This window comes from Rutidosis leptorrhynchoides, chromosome 7 (genome assembly GCF_046630445.1).
Source record: "Rutidosis leptorrhynchoides isolate AG116_Rl617_1_P2 chromosome 7, CSIRO_AGI_Rlap_v1, whole genome shotgun sequence".
Taxonomy (NCBI): Eukaryota; Viridiplantae; Streptophyta; class Magnoliopsida; order Asterales; family Asteraceae; genus Rutidosis; species Rutidosis leptorrhynchoides.
In genome coordinates, this window is record NC_092339.1 from 181,777,002 (window position 1) to 181,800,217 (window position 23,216).

A 23,216-nucleotide genomic window follows, 5' to 3' on the forward strand; every position below is an offset into this window, starting at 1 on the left:
AGAGTCAAATGTAAATTGGAATGATTCGTGGACTGATTCACAAGTTCCCGAAGAGGAACCGGAAGAAGAGTCGGAACCGGAAGAAGAATCGGAACCGGAAGAAGAATCAGAATCGGAAGAAGAATCGGAACCGGATGAAGAAATAGAACCGGTGGGGGAAATAATAAAACGGTTAAGTAAAAGAAAATCCTCAACCAACCGACCGAGGTTAATTATGGTCAATGGTGTTTCCGCCAAGGAAGCAAAATATTGGGAGGATTACCAATTCTCCGATGAATCGGATTCCGACGAGAATTCCGATGATGTTATAGAAATTACCCCAACTGAATTTAAAAAGGCAAAAGAAAATAATAAGGGAAAGGGCATAAAAATAGAGAAATCTAATTCCAACCCCGATGAACTTTATATGTATCGTCAACCCCCGAAGTCCTTAAGTTGTAACAATGACCCGGGAACCTCTAAACCACCAGGTTTTTCTAAACCAATGTGGACAACGACGGCTTGTATTAGGGGAACATCATATATTCCTAGAAACTTGGAAAAACGAACCAAAACCGAACAAGAAGAAACGAGCGAGTCGGAATAAGATAGTTGTATTCGTGTGGTGTAATATATGTAATATAGTGTGCTTATGCTTTATGATATATGTAAAAATTGCTTGTATTAATAAGTATTTTTTTATGAATCTAACTCTTGTCTATTTTACAGTATAAAAACACAAAATGGATAGATAACCCAATATTTTAAGAGACCTACCTGGAGACATGATTGATGAAATCTTGTCTAGAGCCGGTCAGAATTCCTCGGCACAACTATTTAAGGCGAGATCAGTTTGTAAGACATTCGAAGAACGTTCCAAGAATGCCTTGGTTTATAAAAGGCTTTCGTTCGAAATATGGGGGATATCACATTGGGAAATCCATAAGTTACGATGTGTTTACTTTGACGCATATATTGCGGGGAACCCAAATGCTATTTTACGCAACGGGTTAAGAAATTATTTTGACTCAGTATATCCGAATATAGGACTTCGTGATTTAGAAAAAGCGGCTAACATGCAACATAAAGAAGCATGTTATGCTTACGGGTTAGTAATGTTCGCTTCTCACCAAAGTGAGACCAATAACATCGGGCTACAACTATTAAACAAAACGTTCCCACAAGTGACGGAGTCGGTAATTGGGGTAAGAAATGAGGTTTTTAGGTTATTACGAGACTGTTGGTCATTACGTAACCCTCGTCCCTTTGACGACGTTACAACACGCTGTCTTATCAACGGCCATAACGGTTATGTTCCACAAGACCAAGGATGGGAAGTAGTCCTAGTAAAACCAGAATGCATGACTTGTTTCTAGACGTATGAATTACGTGTCTTTATTGCCTTTGCTGAACGACTTGTGTACTAGCTAGAATTATCTTCACAACTATCTTGTATCAAAGTTATTGTGTGCTATATTTCATGCTTTATGTAAAATAAGCGGTATTGTAAGTTTGTAAAATATTGTATAAAAGTTTGAACGCGAAATATTATTACAATCAGTTTTTCATATAGAATTGTAGTAGTTGAATTGTATATTAGCTACTAAGTATGAACTTAACGGGTAGGTACTACCCGAATTTAAACTTATAAAACGCTAATATGAAGAAAAAGCTTTTATAAATGAGTTCATATTATGCTACAAAATACTATTAACTACTCTTAATATTCTGTATGATTAACTTGTTCCATTTGACTATTTTGAAGGAAATGGCACCGACTACTCGACACACCGTGAATATGAATGAAGAGGAATTCCGTACTTTTCTAGCTTCAAACATAGCCGCAGTACAGGCTGCGCTACATACCAACAATAACCTTGGATCTGGCAGTACAGGAAATCGTGTAGGATGCACCTACAAAGAATTCACTGCCTGCAAACCTTTGGAATTTGATGGAACCGAAGGACCGATCGGATTGAAACGGTGGACCGAGAAGGTCGAATCGGTGTTTTCCATAAGTAAGTGTACTGAAGAGGACAAAGTGAAGTACGCTACGCATACCTTCACAGGTTCTGCGTTAACATGGTGGAATACCTATCTAGAGCAAGTGGGACAAGATGATGCGTACGCACTACCGTGGTCAGCATTCAAGCACTTGATGAACGAGAAGTACCGTCCCAGAACCGAGGTCAATAAGCTCAAGACAGAACTTAGAGGGTTACGAACCCAAGGATTTGATATTACCACGTACAAAAGACGATTCACAGAATTGTGCCTATTGTGTCCGGGAGCATTCGAAGATGAGAAAGAGAAGATCGACGCATTTGTGAAAGGATTACCGAAAAGAATCCAAGAAGATATAAGTTCACACGAGCCCGCCTCCATACAACAGGCATGTAGAATGGCTCACAAACTAGTGAACCAGATTGAAGAAAGAATTAAAGAACAGACTGCTGAAGAGCCCAATGTGAAGCAAGTCAAAAGAAAGTGGGAGGAAAACGGTGATAAGAATCACCAATACAACAACAACAGCAATTACAACAATAATTGCAACAATTATCCCAACAATCGCAACATCAATCGCAACAACAACAAACGGCCCAACAACAACAACAACAACAACAGCAACTACAACAATCATCCCAACAACAATAATAACCGCAACAACAACAACAATCAGAAGCAGCTATGCCAAAGGTGTGAAAAGTATCACTCGGGGTTCTGCACCAAATTTTGCAACAAGTGTAAAAGAAATGGTCATAACGCGGCGAAGTGTGAGGAACAAATGGTGTCGGAACGAGTTATGGCGGAGCAAGTAGTGTCAGAGCAAGTTATGCCAATGTAGTTTGTTATAAATGTGGAAAACCGGGCCACATTATTAGAAATTGCCTGAACCAGGAAAACACGAATGGACAAGGCCGTGGAAGAGTTTTCAATATTAATGCGGCAGAGGCACAGGAAGACCCGGAGCTTGTTACGGGTACGGTTCTTATTGACAATAAATCTGCTTACGTTTTATTTGATTCGGGTGCGGATAGAAGCTATATGAGTAGAGATTTTTGTGCTAAATTAAGTTGTCCATTGACCCCTTTGGATAGTAAATTTTTACTCGAATTAGCAAATGGTAAATTAATTTCAGCAGATAATATATGTCGGAATCGAGAAATTAAACTGGTTAGCGAAACATTTAAGATTGATTTGATACCAGTAGAGTTAGGGAGTTTTGATGTGATAATAGGTATGGACTGGTTGAAAGAAGTGAAAGCAGAGATCGTTTGTTACAAAAATGCAATTCGCATTATACGAGAAAAAGGAAAACCCTTAATGGTGTACGGAGAAAAGGGCAACAAGAAGCTACATATTATTTGTAATTTGAAGGCACAAAAACTAATAAGAAAAGGTTGCTATGCTGTTCTAGCACACGTCGAGAAAGTACAAACTGAAGAAAAGAGCATCAATGATGTTCCCATTGCAAAAGAATTTCCCGATGTATTTCCGAAAGAATTACCGGGATTACCCCCACAGCGATCCGTTGAATTTCAAATAGATCTTGTACCAGGAGCTGCACCAATAGCTCGTGCTCCTTACAGACTCACACCCAGCGAGATGAAAGAACTGCAAAGCCAATTACAAGAACTTTTAGAGTGTGGTTTCATTCGACCAAGCACATCACCGTGGGGAGCTCCTGTTCTGTTTGTCAAGAAGAAAGATGGTACATTCGGGTTGTGTATCGACTACCGAGAGTTGAACAAACTTACCATCAAGAACCGCTACCCACTACCGAGAATCGACGACTTATTTGATCAACTACAAGGCTCGTCTGTTTATTCAAAGATTGACTTACGTTCCGGGTATCATCAAATGCGGGTGAAAGAAGATGATATTCCAAAGACTGCTTTCAGAACACGTTACGGTCATTACGAGTTTATGGTCATGCCTTTTGGTTTAACTAATGCACCAGCTATGTTCATGGACCTTATGAACCGAGTGTGTGGACCATACCTTGACAAATTTGTCATTGTTTTCATTGATGACATACTTATTTACTCAAAGAATGACCAAGAACACGGTGAACATTTGAGAAAGGTGTTAGAAGTATTGAGGAAGGAAGAATTGTACGCTAAGTTTTCAAAGTGTGCATTTTGGTTGGAATAAGTTCAATTTCTCGGTCACATAGTGAACAAAGAAGGTATTAAGGTGGACCCGGCAAAGATAGAAACTGTTGAAAAGTGGGAAACCCCAAAAACTCCGAAACACATACGCCATTTTTTAGGACTAGCTGGTTACTACAGAAGGTTCATCCAAGACTTTTCCAGAATAGCAAAACCCTTGACTGCATTAACGCATAAAGGGAAGAAATTTGAATGGAATGATGAACAAGAGAAAGCGTTTCAGTTATTGAAGAAAAAGCTAACTACGGCACCTATATTGTCATTGCCTGAAGGGAATGATGATTTTGTGATTTATTGTGACGCATCAAAGCAAGGTCTCGGTTGTGTATTAATGCAACGAACGAAGGTGATTGCTTATGCGTCTAGACAATTGAAGATTCACGAACAAAATTATACGACGCATGATTTGGAATTAGGCGCGGTTGTTTTTGCATTAAAGACTTGGAGGCACTACTTATATGGGGTCAAAAGTATTATATATACCGACCACAAAAGTCTTCAACACATATTTAATCAGAAACAACTGAATATGAGGCAGCGTAGGTGGATTGAATTATTGAATGATTACGACTTTGAGATTCGTTACCACCCGGGGAAGGCAAATGTGGTAGCCGATGCCTTGAGCAGGAAGGACAGAGAACCCATTCGAGTAAAATCTATGAATATAATGATTCATAATAACCTTACTACTCAAATAAAGGAGGCGCAACAAGGAGTTTTAAAAGAGGGAAATTTAAAGGATGAAATACCCAAAGGATCGGAGAAACATCTTAATATTCGGGAAGACGGAACCCGGTATAGGGCTGAAAGGATTTGGGTACCAAAATTTGGAGATATGAGAGAAATGGTACTTAGAGAAGCTCATAAAACCAGACACTCAATACATCCTGGAACGGGGAAGATGTACAAGGATCTCAGGAAATATTTTTGGTGGCCGGGTATGAAAGCCGATGTTGCTAAATACGTAGGAGAATGTTTGACGTGTTCTAAGGTCAAAGCTGAGCATCAGAAACCATCAGGTCTACTTCAACAACCCGAAATCCCGGAATGGAAATGGGAAAACATTACCATGGATTTCATCACTAAATTGCCAAGGACTGCAAGTGGTTTTGATACTATTTGGGTAATAGTTGATCGTCTCACCAAATCAGCACACTTCCTGCCAATAAGAGAAGATGACAAGATGGAGAAGTTAGCACGACTGTATTTGAAGGAAGTCGTCTCCAGACATGGAATACCAATCTCTATTATCTCTGATAGGGATGGCAGATTTATTTCAAGATTCTGGCAGACATTACAGCAAGCATTAGGAACTCGTCTAGACATGAGTACTGCCTATCATCCACAAACTGATGGGCAGAGCGAAAGGACGATACAAACGCTTGATGACATGCTACGAGCATGTGTTATTGATTTCGGAAACAGTTGGGATCGACATCTACCATTAGCAGAATTTTCCTACAACAACAGCTACCATTCAAGCATTGAGATGGCACCGTTTGAAGCACTTTATGGTAGAAAGTGCAGGTTTCCGATTTGTTGGAGTGAAGTGGGGGATAGACAGATTACGGGTCCGGAGATTATACAAGAAACTACCGAGAAGATCATCCAAATTCAACAACGGTTGAAAACATCTCAAAGTCGACAAAAGAGCTACGCTGACATTAAAAGAAAAGATATAGAATTTGAAATTGGAGAGATGGTCATGCTTAAAGTTGCACCTTGGAAAGGCGTTGTTCGATTTGGTAAACGAGGGAAATTAAATCCAAGGTATATTGGACCATTCAAGATTATTGATCGTGTCGGACCAGTAGCTTACCGACTTGAGTTACCTCAACAACTCACGGCTGTACATAACACTTTCCACGTCTCGAATTTGAAGAAATGTTTTGCTAAAGAAGATCTCACTATTCTGTTAGATGAAATCCAAATCAACGAAAAACTCCAATTCATCGAAGAACCCGTCGAAATAATGGATCGAGAGGTTAAAAGACTTAAGCAAAACAAGATACCAATTGTTAAGGTTCAATGGAATGCTCGTAGAGGACCCGAGTTCACCTGGGAGCATGAAGATCAGATGAAGAAGAAATACCCGCATCTATTTCCAGAAGATTCGTCAACACCTTCAACAGCTTAAAATTTCGGGACGAAATTTATTTAACGGGTAGGTACTGTAGTGACCCGAACTTTTCCATGTTTATATATATTAATTGAGATTGATATTTACGTGATTAAATGTTTCCAACATGTTAAGCAATCAAACTTGTTAAGACTTGATTAATTGAAATATGTTTCACATAGACAATTGACCACCCAAGTTGACCGGCGATTCACGAACGTTAAAACTTGTAAAAACGACATGACGATATATATATGGATATCCATATGGTTAACATGAGATTATGATAAGTAAGTATCTCCATAAGTATATTAACAATGAGTTATATACATATAAACAAGACTACTAACTTAAGGATTTCGAAACGAGACATATATGTAACGATTATCGTTGTAACGACATTTAAATGCATATATAACATATTAAGATATATTAATATATCATAATATCATGATAATATAATAATTTAAGATCTCATTAGATATAATAAACAATGGGTTAACAACATTAATTGAGATCGTTAACTTAAAGGTTTCAAAACAACACTTACATGTAACGACTAACGATGACTTAACGACTCAGTTAAAATGTATATACATGTAGTGTATTTAGATGTATTAAAATACTTTTGGAAGACTTCAAGACATATATCAAAACACTCATACTTAACGAAAATGGTTACAGTTACTTTTCCATTCTTTTCTTTCATCAAGAATTCTAGTCGTATTCTTACCCGTATTATACACAGCTTCAAAACGTACTTACTATGAGTATATACCAATAGGAACTAGCATGGGATTCCACTCTTGATTATGTCATGTATGACTAATCAATTTTAACTTCTATCATGAGCTAGTCAACTAACTAGAACTCCTTTTAACCCCACTCACCACTCACCAATTACCACTCACCATTCACTCCATTTCACTTCCAATTATCTTTCTAATTCACTCTCAACATACACACACTATTATGAACGTATTTTTCCAGTAGTTAATCATCATCTTCATCAAAAATCACTTCAAGAATCAAGCTATAATCATCATAGGAAGAACACTTCAAAAATCCCTTCAAGTTTACTAATTTACTTCCAAGCTTTCTAATCCATTCCAAGTAATCATCTAAGATCAAGAAACCTTTGTTATATACAGTAGGTTATCTTTCTTATTCAAGGTAATATTCATATTCAAACTTTGATTCAATTTCTATAACTATAAACTATCTTAATTCGAGTAAAAATCTTACTTGAACTTGTTTTTGTGTCATGATCCTACTTCAAGAACTTTCAAGCCATCCAAGATCCTTTGAAGCTAGATCATTTCTTGTCACTTCCAGTAGGTTTACCTACTAAACTTGAGGTAGTAATGATGTTCATAACATCATTCGATTCATATATATAAAACTATCTTATTCGAAGGTTTAAACTCGTAATCACTAGAACATAGTTTAGTTAATTCTAAACTTGTTCGCAAACAAAAGTTAATCCTTCTAACTTGACTTTTAAAATTAACTACACACATGTTCTATATCTATATGATATGCTAACTTAATGATTTAAAACATGGAAACACATCGTAGTAACACCGCGGGCTGTTTTGGGTTAGTTAATTAAAAACTATGATAAGGTTTGATTTAAAAGTTGTTATTCTGAGAAAATGATTTTTATTATGAACATGAAACTATATCTAAAAATTATGGTTAAACTCAAAGTGGAAGTATGTTTTCTAAAATGGTCATCTAGACGTCGTTCTTTCGACTGAAATGACTACCTTTACAAAAATGACTTGTAACTTATTTTTCCGACTATAAACCTATACTTTTTATGTTTAGATTCATAAAATAGAGTTCAATATGAAACCATAGCAATTTGATTCACTCAAAACGGATTTAAAATGAAGAAGTTATGGGTAAAACAAGATTGGATACTTTTTCTCATTTTAGCTACGTGAAAATTGGTAACAAATCTATTCCAACTATAACTTAATCAACTTGTATTGCATATTATGTAATCTTGAGATACCATAGACACGTATACAATGTTTCGACCTATCATGTCGACACATCTATATATATTTCGGAACAACCATAGACACTCTATATGTGAATGTTGGAGTTAGCTATACAGGGTTGAGGTTGATTCCAAAATATATATAGTTTGAGTTGTGATCAATACAGAGATATGTATACACTGGGTCGTGGATTGATTCAAGATAATATTTATCGATTTATTTCTGTACATCTAACTGTGGACAACTAGTTGTAGGTTACTAACGAGGACAGCTGACTTAATAAACTTAAAACATCAAAATATATTAAAAGTGTTGTAAATATATTTTAAACATACTTTGATATATATGTATATATTGTTATAGGTTCGTGAATCAACCAGTGACCAAGTCTTACTTCCCGACGAAGTAAAAATCTGTGAAAGTGAGTTATAGTCCCACTTTTAAAATCTAATATTTTTGGGATGAGAATGCATGCAGGTTTTATAAATGATTTACAAAATAGACACAAGTACGTGAAACTACATTCTATGGTTGAATTATCGAAATCGAATATGCCCCTTTTTATTAAGTCTGGTAATCTAAGAATTAGGGAACAGACACCCTAATTGACGCGAATCCTAAAGATAGATCTATTGGTCCTAACAAACCCCATCCAAAGTACCGGATGCTTTAGTACTTCGTAATTTATATCATATCCGAAGGGTGTCCCGGAATGATGGGGATATTCTTATATATGCATCTTGTTAATGTCGGTTACCAGGTGTTCACCATATGAATGATTTTTATCTCTATGTATGGGATGTGTATTGAAATATGAAATCTTGTGGTCTATTGTTACGATTTTATATATATAGGTTAAACCTATAACTCACCAACATTTTTGTTGACGTTTTAAGCATGTTTATTCTCAGGTGATTATTAAGAGCTTCCGCTGTCGCATACTTAAATAAGGACGAGATTTGGAGTCCATGCTTGTATGATATTGTGTAAAAACTGCATTCAAGAAACTTATTTTGTTGTAACATATTTGTATTGTAAACCATTATGTAATGGTCGTGTGTAAACAGGATATTTTAGATTATCATTATTTGATAATCTACGTAAAGCTTTTTAAACCTTTATTGATGAAATAAAGGTTATGGTTTGTTTTAAAATGAATGCAGTCTTTGAAAAACGTCTCATATAGAGGTCAAAACCTCGCAACGAAATCAATTAATATGGAACGTTTTTAATCAATAAGAACGGGACATTTCATCCGGTACTTTGGATGGGGTTTGTTAGGCCCAATAGATCTATCTTTAGGATTCGCGTCAATTAGGGTGGTTGTTCCCTAATTCTTAGATTACCAAACTTAATAAAAAGGGGCATATTCGATTTCGATAATTCAACCATAGAATGTAGTTTCACGTACTTGTGTCTATTTTGTAAATCATTTATAAAACCTGCATGTATTCTCATCCCAAAAATATTAGATTTTAAAAGTGGGACTATAACTCACTTTCACAGATATTTCCTTCCTCGGAAATAAGACTTGGCCATGGATCGATTCACGAACCTATACAAATATGTACATATATATCAAAGTATGATCAAAATATAATTACAACCATTTTTATTATGTTTTAAAGATTTGAGTGTATTAAGTCAGATGTCCTCGTTAGTAACCTACAACTAGTTGTCCACACTCAGATGTACAGAAATAAATCGATATATATTATCTTGAATCAATCCACGACTCAGTGTATACACGTCTCAAGCTAGATCACAACTCAAAGTATATATATTTTTGTAATCAACCTCAACCCTGTATAGCTAACTCCAACATTACTGCATATAGAGTGTCTATGGTTGTTCCAAATAATATATAAACATGGGTCGATATGATATGTCAAAACATTTGCATACGTGTCTATGGTATCCCAAGATTACATAATATATTAGAATACATGTATAATACAATATAAGTTAGCTAGGATATAATTTGTATAGATTTGTTAAACATTTCCCGTAGCTAAAAAGATCAAAAATATCCAATCTTATTTTACCCATAACTTCTTCATTTTAAATCCGTTTTGAGTGAATCAAATTGCTATGGTTTCATATTGAACTCTAATTTAAGAAAACAAACAGAAAAACTATAGGTTTAAGTTTGAGTTACATGTCAATTACTAAAGAGGTAGTCATTTCCGTCGAAAGAACGACATCTTGATGACCATTTTGAAAAACATACTTTCACTTTGAGTTTAACCAAGATTTTTGGATATAGTTTCATGTTCATATGAAAAATCATTTTTCCAGAAGAACAGCTTTTGAATCAAAGTTTATCATAGTTTTTAATTATCCAAACCAAAACAGCCCCCGGTTTCACTACGACGGCGTATATCCGATTTTATGGTGTTCATCGTGTTTCCAGGTTTTAAATCATTAAGTTAGCATATTATATAGATATAGAACATGTGTTTAGTTGATTTTAAAAGTCAAGTTCGAAGGATTAACTTTTGTTTGCGAACAAGTTTAGGATTAACTAAACTATGTTCTAGTGATTACAAGTTTAAACCTTCGAATAAGATAGCTTTATATGTATGAATTAAATGATGTTATGAACATCATTACTACCTCAAGTTTTCTGGATAAAACTACTAGAATTGAGAAAAATGGATCTAGCTTCAAAGGATCCTTGGATGGCTTGAAAGTTCTTGAAGCAGAATCATGACACGAAAACAGTTCAAGTAAGATTTTCACTCGAAATAAGATTGTTATAGTTGTAGAAATTGAATCAAAGTTTGAATATGAATATTACCTTAAATTAGAAAGATAACCTACTGTAAATAACAAAGGTTCCTTGATCATAGATGATTACTTGGAATGGATTAGAAAGCTTGGAAGTAAACTTGCAAACTTGGTAGTATTCTTGATTTTTATGAAACTATACTTATGGAATTTATGAAGAACACTTAGAACTTGAAGATGGAACTTGAGAGAGATCAATTAGATGAAGAAAATTGAAGAATGAAAGTGTGTGTAGGTGTTTTTGGTCGTTGGTATATGGATTAGATATAAAGGATATGTAATTTTGTTTTCATGTAAATAAGTCATGAATGATTACTAATATTTTTATAATTTTATGAGATATTTCATGCTAGTTGCCAAATGATGGTTCCCACATGTGTTAGGTGACTCACATGGGCTGCTAAGAGCTGATCATTGTAGTGTATATACCAATAGTACATACATCTAAAAGCTGTGTATTGTACGAGTATGAATACTGGTGCATACGAGTAGAATTGTTGATGAAACTGAACGAGGATGTAATTGTAAGCATTTTTGTTAAGTAAAAGTACTTTGATATGTGTCTTGAAGTCTTTCAAAAGTGTAAGAATACATATCAAAACACAACATGTATATACATTCTAATGGAGTCGTTAAGTCTTCGTTAGTCGTTACATGTAAGTGTTGTTTTGAAACCTTTAAGTTAACGATCTCAATTAATGTTGTTAACCCAATGTTTATTATATCAAATGATATGTTAAATTATTATATTATCATGATATTATGATGTATGAATATCTCTTAATATGATATATACATTAAAATATCGTTACAACGATAATCGTTACATATAAGTCTCATTTCGTAATTCTTGAGTTAGTAGTCTTGTTTTTACATATGTAGTTCATTGTTAACACACTTAATGATATATTTAAATATCATTTTATCATGTTAAATATAGTGTATCAATATCAATATCTTAATATGATACATATGTATTTAGTAGACATTATCATAACGATAATCGTTATATATATCATTTCGAGTTTCTTAACTTAGTAATCTCATTTCTTATGTATATCACACATTGTTAATATATTTAGTGAGATACTTACTCATCATAATCTTATGTCAACCATATATATATATATATATATATATATATATATATATATATATATATATATATATATATATATATATATATATATATATATATATATATATATATATATATATATATATATATATATATGTCCATATATACCACAACATGTAGTTTTTACAATTTTGTAACGTTCGTGAATCGCCGGTCAACTTGGGTGATCAATTGTCTATATGAAACTTATTTAATTTAATCAAGTCTTAACAAGTTTGATTGCTTAACATGTTGGAAATATTTAGTCATGTAAATATCAATCTCAATTAATATATATAAACATAGAAAAGTTCGGGTACTACAGCTACTGCCTTCATAGAATTCATTTCCGTAGATGCTGCTGGTAATCTTACTATTTCTGATACAACACCGGATACCTTCTTTCAAATTGATGTAGACACTGTTGCTCCACCTACTGCCCAGCTATCTGATGTTACTGGTTTCCAGGAACCAAAATTGGATGTTGGTACCACAGCTACTGCCACTGCTGAATCTTCTAAGGCTGATGATTCTGCTGAAAAGCCTAAGTATGTTTGCCAGGTACCAGATCCAGAGGACGTTGTACCTAAACTTGTTTATAAGGGAGTATCCATTACTCCTAAATTTGCCATCCTGGTGGACCAGGTGACTATTGATCCACAAAGTGCCCTAGTTGAATCTAGCAAACTATCTAATAACGAGTTGACTCAGCTACTTGCACAATTGGACCAACCAGCAAGTGAGGAAGTATATGAGAGGCTGGCTATGCTTGAAAACATTAATGAGCAGCCATACTACCATTTCTTTGGTATGGCTCCTGCTGCCTCCCCGTAGCCTGGTACATGGAGGCCTCTCAAGTTCATTCGTGATCCGGATACTGGTAAGTTTGTAATGTAAAATATTCCTGATTCGCCAGGTACCTTCTGATTCATCAGCTTCTTCCTCATCATCCTATATATCTGATGGTGCTGCTGATAAAGGTACTGGTAAGGAAGAGCCAGTAGTCTCTGATAATGGTACTAGCTCCAAAGACAAACCAGTGGATCTTGATATTGATGCAGATGATTCTCCTGCCAATGATACTAGTGGTTCTAAGCCTTTGGGTGAAGGTAAAAACAATGGTGATCATGGTGATGACTCTGATTCTGACCTTTCACCTCCACCACCCCACAGTGGTACTCCTATTATTGCTGCTACTGCACAACCATCAACCAGTACAGTTGATGTTTCTGAGATGGAAGGGTTATCTACCCTTGCTGTCTACAGAACTGTTTCCAGAATCACACCTGACGTTACAAGGACCATCAGGGACACCATTATTGATAATGTTGCTGAAGCCATTAGACGAGCTGGCTGTATCACTAATTCAGCCATTGAAGCAGAGCTGCGTCAAACTAATGCTTTTGCTGATCTAGCAGTAGCGGCTATGAGGAAACATCATGAAGAAGAGGAAGATTTAAAGCAGTGAATCATCTCTCATAACGAGTATAGTGATCAAATCACTCGCCTTCAAGCTAAATTGGATCTTGAGAGATCAAGGAATAGATTCCTCAATGATGAGAACATAATGTTGGAAGTGAGGGTGGAGTCATATGAACAACAAATGTCTACAATGGTTCCGGCTACTGCTTATGTTAGAATAGTTGAGACGATGCAACGAATGGCTAACCTTCAAGCTGATGTTCGAGAAAGTGTAAATCAAATAGCCATAGGTATAACACCCCAACTTAACATGACCACAATATTGTCCGCTTTTCCCGCAAGCGCACGGCTTGTTCTTGGCGACCACACACGAGAAGCACTTTCCCAGGAGGTCACCCATCCTGGTAGTGCTCTCGCCCTAGCACGCTTAACCACAACGTACTCGCAATTCTACTCAGCCTTTAATCTCAAAACGCGTTGTGTCATTTAAGCGTGAGTATTACCTTATAATCCCATGATCACTCATGTTCGTGGGCGATGTGGGATTTGCCTAGGGTGTTACATTCACCCCCCCCTAGGGACTCATCGTCCTCGATGAGGTTTGCCCCACCACCCCCAACGGCACATGAGTGGCTCTGATACCATTCTGTAACACCCCAGCTTAACATGACCACAATATTGTCCGCTTTGCCCGCAGGCGCACAGCTTTTTCTTGGCGACCACACACAAGAAGCACTTTCCCAGGAGGTCACCCATCCTGGTAGTGCTCTCGCCCGAGCACGCTTAACCACAACGTACTCGCACTTCTACTCAGCATGTGATCTCAAAACGCGTTGTGTCATTTAAGCGTGAGTATTACCTTATAATCCCATGATCACTTATGTTCGTGGGCGATGTGGGATTTGCCTAGGGTGTTACAATAGGTGTTGCTAGAAACGAAGTTAGAACGTCCAACCTATGTCTTCAACAATATGGTATCGACTTTGGTATCAATCTATCTCCTGCTGATGCTGACTGGAAAAACCTTGTATTTTTAATGCCTGATTCTGATAGTGATCTTGATGTGATTGTTCCCCCAAGCTCTACTTCTGCCCCTGCTGATGACAAAAAGGGGGAGAAGAAATCTAAACGTCACAAGAAGAGAAAACAATCTGAGGGGGAGCATGAACATGAGAAAGCTCCTAAGCAACAGAGGAGAGATGATGATGATAATGGTGATAATGTTCAAGGAAGAACTGGCCCTAAGTCCTGGAACGCTCATACTGAAGCAAGTGCTAAGGGTGCTGGTGGATCTCAACCCAGCATTCCTGTCACTCCTGTGGATGATATTGGTTCTGGCAGTAAGCCCAGTGATAATGTATTTGAAATGGCTTTGGTTGAAGCTTTTGTTGCCTCTCAATCCATTAAAAAGAAATTAAAATGAAAAACGGAGAGACAACAGAAGAAACAGCAGGACTTAAATGATGCCTTTAATTCTAGATTTGAAGCCTATGCTGCAAGGAAAAAGTAGAGAATTGAGCATAGAAGAAGCCTCTCCCGTACACAACTTGAAATTCACAATGAGCTGCTCAGCATTAATCAATATATGAAAGATGCACGAAAAAGAAATGCTAAGTTCATGGTGAAATATGACAAGAAGAAGGCAAAGCTGTATGCTGAGCGAGCAGAAAGGATAAGGAACATGAGACCTGAAGTGATTCAAATATACTTGGATTCTAATAGGACGGGGGAAGAGAGGGCAGATGTATTTCTTAAATGGCTGGCTGGTATGATGAAATCCAGCCAACTCTCTGAACCAGCAACTTCTGCTCAGCCAGCTACACAACAACAGCCAGTAGAGATTGTTAACCTTGATGATGATGATGAGAAGCTAGTAGAGACAGATCTGTCTGCTACTGAAGGGGAACATATTGCAATAACTCCCCTACTGCCTCCACAAGAACTAGTATCCATACAAGAACCATTAGCTGAACTCAAGCCAAATGATAAACAAAGGGTAAAATCTGCCCCTCTCGACAACTAGCCCCTAAGGAAAGAGCCCTTATTCGAGGCAGCTAATGAAGATACTGTGGCAGTTGTACCAGCTGATACTAATCAGTCAGCTGGTAATGAAGACACAACAAGGGGTGTTGTGATAGAAGACCCAGCCAGTAGTGTGCTGCTAGGAGAAAGAAGTGTAGAAGACCCAGCAAAGGAGGATGAGCTGGGAGCTAAAACTGATAATGATTCTACTGATGTTGCTGATTTTACTGTCTGAGGTAGTGGCAACTCAACTTTTGTTCTATCACCTCTACCAGCAGATACTCGTGCTTATTTTGACAGGACACAGGGTGATCTCCACTTCTATGAACTAGTGGGTCCTTCAGGCACAACAGAATTACCATATGAATATCCTCCATCTTCCCTTAAGAAAAATGATAAACATACTACTTGGGAAGATGATTCAGTTGCATGAAGAAAGCCTGATATCAGAAAGCTTAATCCAGAGGAAATGGAGGCTTATAGGCTCGAAATCTCTGTTGTTGAATTACTAAGCATGCATGCAGCAGGGCAGAAAGAATACGCTAAATCAGAATGTTGTATCATCCTCTTGGCCAGCAATTCTACATTGATGCTATGGACTTCAACATTGATATTGGTATGTATTTATCGAATAGTGGCCAAAGACTCCACAATGATGAGGAGAAAGCACTTTTCTATGAGGCTGTACAACGGGATATGGACTTACAATAATATTGCAATGCCATGGTTACTGATGAGGGCAGGCAATTGATTGCAGCAGCAAAATCTCTTAACATCACAGTAAATGAATATATTACAAGTGTTCAATTGGAACAACAAAGAAGGGATGATGCTAAATATGCTGAAAGGCTGACCCTTATGGAGCAAGAAGCTAAACTGGCTGCTGATAGAAAATAAGAAGCTGAACTATCAAATTAGCAAAAGTCATAGTTAAAGCTCAGAAAAAAGTCTTTGATAAGCTGGAATCTGCTGAGAAGGTCCCTACAGAAGCTCCAGGAGAATCTGAAAGAATTAAAGAACTGACTGATCATTTCTTCAGGAGCAAATATGTTGATGTGATGACCAGAAGGTCTAACCCTGGTAAAATCATCAAAGTTCATAAAGGTACAAAAAGGGACTTCAGTATCATCAGGGACAACAAGGTTTATGAGAAGGTAGATTATACAAATTTAAGAACCTTTGGATTTAGTGAATATATAGAAATATGGCAGTAATTCATTGGTAAAGGTCAAAGTATTCTAAGAGATACACTAAAACCTGAATTACAAGACCTATTTGATAAGGCAGTCAAGTATGGGGATGCACCAGTGGTGATTGTAGAAGAAGTACTGGCTCAAAAGCCTAAAAGAAAGAAATCTATTGGTGCTGGTCCATGAAGGAGAGATCCAATCATTCTACCTCCTCAAATTCCTGTATTCGATATGAAAGAGTTTCCTGAGCTGTTCCCTGAAGCCTGGCCTACTGTCAAAGTAAAAGAAGAAGAGCTATCTGATGAATAAAATAAAAAAGAAAAAGATAAAGATAGATAGTCTTCTTGTGTTGAACTTGTATCTTTTGTTATTTCACATTTCATCGTACTGCACTGTAATTATCGTATATATTTCATATATGAATGTGAAATGAGTTAATATTAAAAATCATATCAATTTATAAGATATAGATAACTTAACAAAAGATCCCAAAACAAACTAAAAAGGGGAAAAATTTACTGCCTACTTTTTATTAGGTCCCTAATGCTGGATTTAGTGTTTTCTCTTTATGTCATAGGTTTTGTCATCATCAAATAGGGGGAGATTGTTGAGTACCCAAAATAATTAAGGAATTAATTATGACAAAACAGCAAATATGTACACTAAAATGTTATGTGCAACCAGCATAGGTTTGTTTATGTATAGACAGCAAATATTGTTGTGTCGAGTGTTTTAGTATGCTGCATTGTCTACCAGCACAAGGTAGACAGTATTCCTCAATTAGCACAGGAGGAGTGCCCAGCAAATCATAAAGATGAAGTGACTCACCATAGAAGAACCAGCACAACTGGTAAGCAGCATACGACACGAAGACATCTATGCTCCATGATGCTATGCAAGTAGTATACGAAATAGTTATATTTTTATTGCGAAATACTATTAAATACGATATAATTTTACACAAGTTATTTATTTATTTATAGAATGGGATATACCTAAACCTTGCTACAACACTTATAGGCAGTGTACCTAATCGTAAAGTAGTGTAGTTTTTAGTAAGTCCGGTTCGTTCCGCAGGGAGTTAGCTGAGTCTAACGCTATATTTATTTTGAAACTATATTTGTATCAATATATATATAAGTAATATTATTATTATTTTTATAAAAGGGAGGTTTTACCATTTAATGACCGGTTTGTCGATTTTATGTCTTAAGTCGCAATTAAAACCTAATGTAATATATTAAATATACAAATGACTTAATTTAAAGCGTAAAGTAAATAACGATAATAAAAGTGCGATAATTGAAAGTACGATAATTAAAAGTGCAATAATTAAAATGACAATAAATAAAAGTGCGATGAGATATAAAATAAAGGAATTATGCTTATTTAAACTTCCGTAATCATGATGTTTGACGTGTTAATTTTAATTTATTACCATGGGTTAATTGTCTTTTGTCCTGAATTATTCGATATGTCCATCTGGTTTTTGTCCATAATAGTCCATCAGTCATAAATATAAAGTGCGAGTGTCCTCGTCAAATTATCCATATACCCGAAGTCAAATATTCCAAATAATTGGGGACTTAAACTGTAACAAGGTTTTAATACTTTGTTAACAATTACGCCAGGTGTCCTTGTACGTAATCCACCCTTATTTTAATGAGTCCATTGACTATTAATCCATTCCCGTGTTCGATTAAATGTACGATTATTAGTATTTATAAATATCCTGCCCATCGTGTCCGATCGAGTGTATCACTTGTAAATAGAACAATTACACTAAAAGCTTGTCTTTCTTGAAGGATAATGCTATGAAATATATGTTCGTTTTTAGCATTATCAAATATTCCCACACTTGAGCGTTGCTTGTCCTCAAGCAATATAGAACTTGAATATAAACATACTTGAATCACTTCTTTATTCTTCACACTTTGTACATCAGTGATTTCTATACGGCGGTATGAACAATGATAGTAACGTTGTGGTTTACAGTCCCACATGACTATGAAAATTTAGATCCTTTAAGGAAATTGGATCTTTATGAAAACTTTTGATCTTCTGAAAATTCAATCTAGCTTTTACCCTAGATAAGTTTTCCGGAATAACCCTTCACCGGTGTTTGCAAATTGTTTTTGTGGGTTTTGTGGGTTTCAGATTTTAAAATTTTAGCTTAAAACTTATGGTTTTGTGTCACCCACTTGCTAACCTTGTATTAGGAAAACAACACATCCAGTATACTTGCTCCGTATATTAACTTTCGGTAAACTACCGTCCGGTTGTAAAGGAAAGCGTTGAACAAGCAACTGTTAAGGCAATGTCCCGTGACATGCAGATAATTATGGTCTATATCGTGTCGGATGCAATTACTATCCTTTGTAGGAGCAATAGTAAAGACCACCCTATAGTTTTTTGGTCTGGCACAAGGTCTTGTCTTCGACCATGCTATGCAACCACCGTTCTTACAGTTGACACCCGATTTGGTTCAGGTGACCTAATGAATTCCAGGTGAATTCCTAGGATTTTATGTTCAATGGTAATGAACGCATTGCAAATGGCTTTTCAGAAAACAAATCGGTTTGTAATTTGATCAAAATATTTTCTCGTTCAAGCTCGAGTTTAGATATCATCGAATTCCGTGAGTTTGTAATTCTTAATCTTTAAAAGCCAATCTCAAGGATTGAGTAATATCAGTCTTAAAAGCTGATTTTTGATCTTTAAGGAGATTATCCTTTCTGGGGATCTGATTCATTAGTCTTATAAGCTAATTTGCACGGTGCCCCCCATTGTACTAGACAGATCCTCTCATCGTTAGGATAAGTCTGACCACTTGGCGACCCTGTTTGATGCTGAGGTCCGTGAATTTTCAGCTGATTTTTGAGAAAACTTTTCAAGGTTTTTCGTAGTCTCTACAACTGGTCTGGATGACAACTTCCTGACCTAAATCAAGAAGCGCGTATCTTTTTCTCAGAAGACTTTACTTCCTTTTAAATTCTATTTATATTACAATAAACTGGGTAAAACTGATTAATATCGTCCAAAATAAAAGTATCTTCAATTATTTGTACAAAAATATGTGATATATGTTCTAAATAACTGGGTAAATTTTTCCCACACTTGGCTTTTATTTTCTTTTCTTTGCCTTTTTATTCTCTTCTATTCCATTTTAAATGAATTCAAGCATTTTGGGTTGTTTCTCAATTTATGTCCTTTCCAATGTAACAATAATTTCAGTGTTAACACCTAGTTTTATCGTTCATAAATATGTATAAACATGATTTTGAATTCATTTATTTGAAATTTTTTTAAAAATTTTACTAGAATTGGGTAGTCAGTATATAAGACTAGGGCTGTTCTTTATTATCAGAGAGCACTAGATTCTAATACAACTACTGCGTTACTAGTATTTATAATGGTAACCAAGTGTTTAAATTAAAATTTTAAAACCCGAAAGAATTTAACCCCTTCCCACACTTAAGATCTTGCAATGCCCTCATTTGCAAGAAATCAGTAGCAATTTAAATTATTGAGGGTGATTAGCGTAGAAAAATAATTAAATTTTATCAAAGTTTCCAAACATATTGTTGTTTGTGTTGAATGATAAATGGTGCACATCATTTTTTCATTCCGGCAGTTGTTATATCACATTTATTTTGCATCTTTTCGTCAAAATTAGTTGCTTTTGCTGAACTTAGTGCCAGTCTTTGAAAATGCGCTGTTTTACCTTGTTGTGTACATGAGATAAAATACATACAATACAAATATAAACATGCATGGTAATTTGAAATGGGACTTAATATCCCACTTTCAAATTACAAAAAAAATTGAAATAATAGTATACAATAATAAAAATATTAAACATTACATAAAAGTATCAAAATGTTAAGTGTTTAACATAAATAGTTAAAAATAATAAAAGATAAGAAATCACTAATGGAACACTATTGATTTGGATAGGGGTTCCAGTTCATATCATTGCTCGGGTTCCATGGTTGATGAACTTGCCAAAGGGTCGAACAGGTCAAAGGGTAAGCAGGTCAAAGGGTGGTCGTATGTCGGGCTGATGTGGTGGATAGTAAGCAGGTCGAGTCGGGATGTAGTTATTTGGTACCTGATATGATAGCTAGTTCATGATTTAGTGCTGATGAACTTGCCAGCTATCGTGTTGGCATCGCCTAGAAGTCTCATACTCATTCGCGGCTTGCCACTGCTCATACCGATGATGCCTACCCTCATTACTCATTTCCACCTCATCTATACGCTGGAAAATGTCAGTAAAACTATCCCTAATGACATCCCTGATGTCATCTGCTTCCTCCATCTCCTCATCCGAACCTCTCTCTACCTGCGGATGGTTGCCCCGATATGGCATTGCCTGATTGCGTCTTCTAGTCAATACCTTTGCACCTTGATAGACTTGCAAACCTAAAGTATCGTCTTGTTCCCGAACTACCATCATTGGACCCCCTAGTTCCCTATCAACACCTAAATACTCTCCAATAAAAGTAACAAAAATGCCTCCTCCTATTATTCCCTGGTCTTGTATTCCTTCCACCATTTTGGACAAATAAAAACCAACACAGTAGGGGATATTAACAAAGCTTCTAGTGTCTTTAAAATGAACTTAAGGCAAAATAAATCATGTAGGGTCATTTTCTCCTTGTTGTTACCTCTTTGTATAATCGAGTTTGCTAAAAATCAATGTATTATACGAAGTTCGGCTTTATTAATATCTAAATAGGAGTGTCTTCCTCCCCTCGTAAAAATATTATAATTTGACATACACCTCCAGATGGCGTTAGCGTCAAAATTTCTATCTACCCTCTCATCTTGATAAATCAAATTTGTACAATCAGGTGATAGTAATTCAACGGGGGTGTAAATCTGTAAAGCCCTGGCCATGTCCAGCATGGACATCCTGTACATCCTACGGCCAAGTAAAAATCTAAGAAAACTCTTATCGTCTAACGTATCTACATCCTTATTAAAAGTTATAGTACTCATTATCTCAACACACCACTCTTTATATACAGGCCTACGAGTGGTAAATAAATGTTCCCAATCGGAAAAGAAGAGTTGCCATACTTTCGGATTAGATGCTGCCTAATTGGGTTAGCTAGGTGGACCCTTTCTAAAGGCTCTCAATCTTTTACCCTTGGTACTTCTACATTTTTGGTTCAAAGCTTAAATTTGTTACTTTGGTACGTCGGGTAATCTCTCCAACTTCTATCAAATCTTAAATTGGGATGCAACTGTTCTTCATGAATTGTTGGGTGTTCTATTATATGTTGAACGGGAAATACTATGTAGACAATAAAAAATTGTAGTTCTGGTTCATAGTATGGCACGTGTTGATCATAATGTTGTTGTTGTTGTTCAGGTTGTTGTTCCAGTTCGTGATATTGCATCTCTGGCTGTGGTTCTGGATCAGGTTGCCTAGACGATGATGCACCATCCGTATCTGTATTTCTCTGCAAAACACATTAGACACAAAATTTGTGCATCCAAATATGCATTAGTGTTAGCAAAATAACAAATTAAAACAATTACAATAACATGTTTAATCCATATTAAACTTATACTCATTTTCATATTTTTATCAATTCTACACATTTTCAAATAATCATATATGAAAATGTTTACAAAGTTCATAAGCTTTTATCTCAAATAACATGTTAAAATAATCATTACTAGCAATTAAACAAGTTTCAAATGGCATTTATATCATATTAATCAAGTTCATGAATTTTAGACTTAAAAGTCGACTTTAATTCTCAAAAATCATGTTTAGGATCAAAGTTTAGATCAATTAACAACCTAAACATGTTACACTACTTAATTTAGCACTAATTCATAACAAAAATCGGCCTTAACCTGTTTATATCAAAAAGCTCCAAATTGCTCAAGAACACAAACCCTAGATTTCTAAAAATTTTGAAGTTTTTGGTTTTAAATCATGTTAAATAGCATCAATCTAGGTTATACATGCATAATATACTAACAATTTAACTCTAATTACACTAGAAATTAACAAAATCAAATTATTGCAATTAATTAAAATTATCACAAAAAGTAGGAAATTTAGGAGTTTAGGGTGAAATTTTTACCTTTCTGCTTCCTCATCTGAGAAAATACATGATTATAGCGGATTGTAGTGAGAAATTTCGTGAAATTTTGGTTGAAAATTGGTGATTTTAGGTGAATTTTTGGGAGAGTTTTCGTGTGTTTGTGTGTGTGTTATTGTGGAAGACAGAATAGCTCGATAAGCTTTTGTTTCTGTCCAGATATTCAGGGCTATGCGATCGCATGGTTGTGTAGTGCAAACCCCATGCGATCGCATGGGGTCCAGCCCCTTTTTTTAAAAAAAACCTTAACTTATTAAAACAAATAATTAAT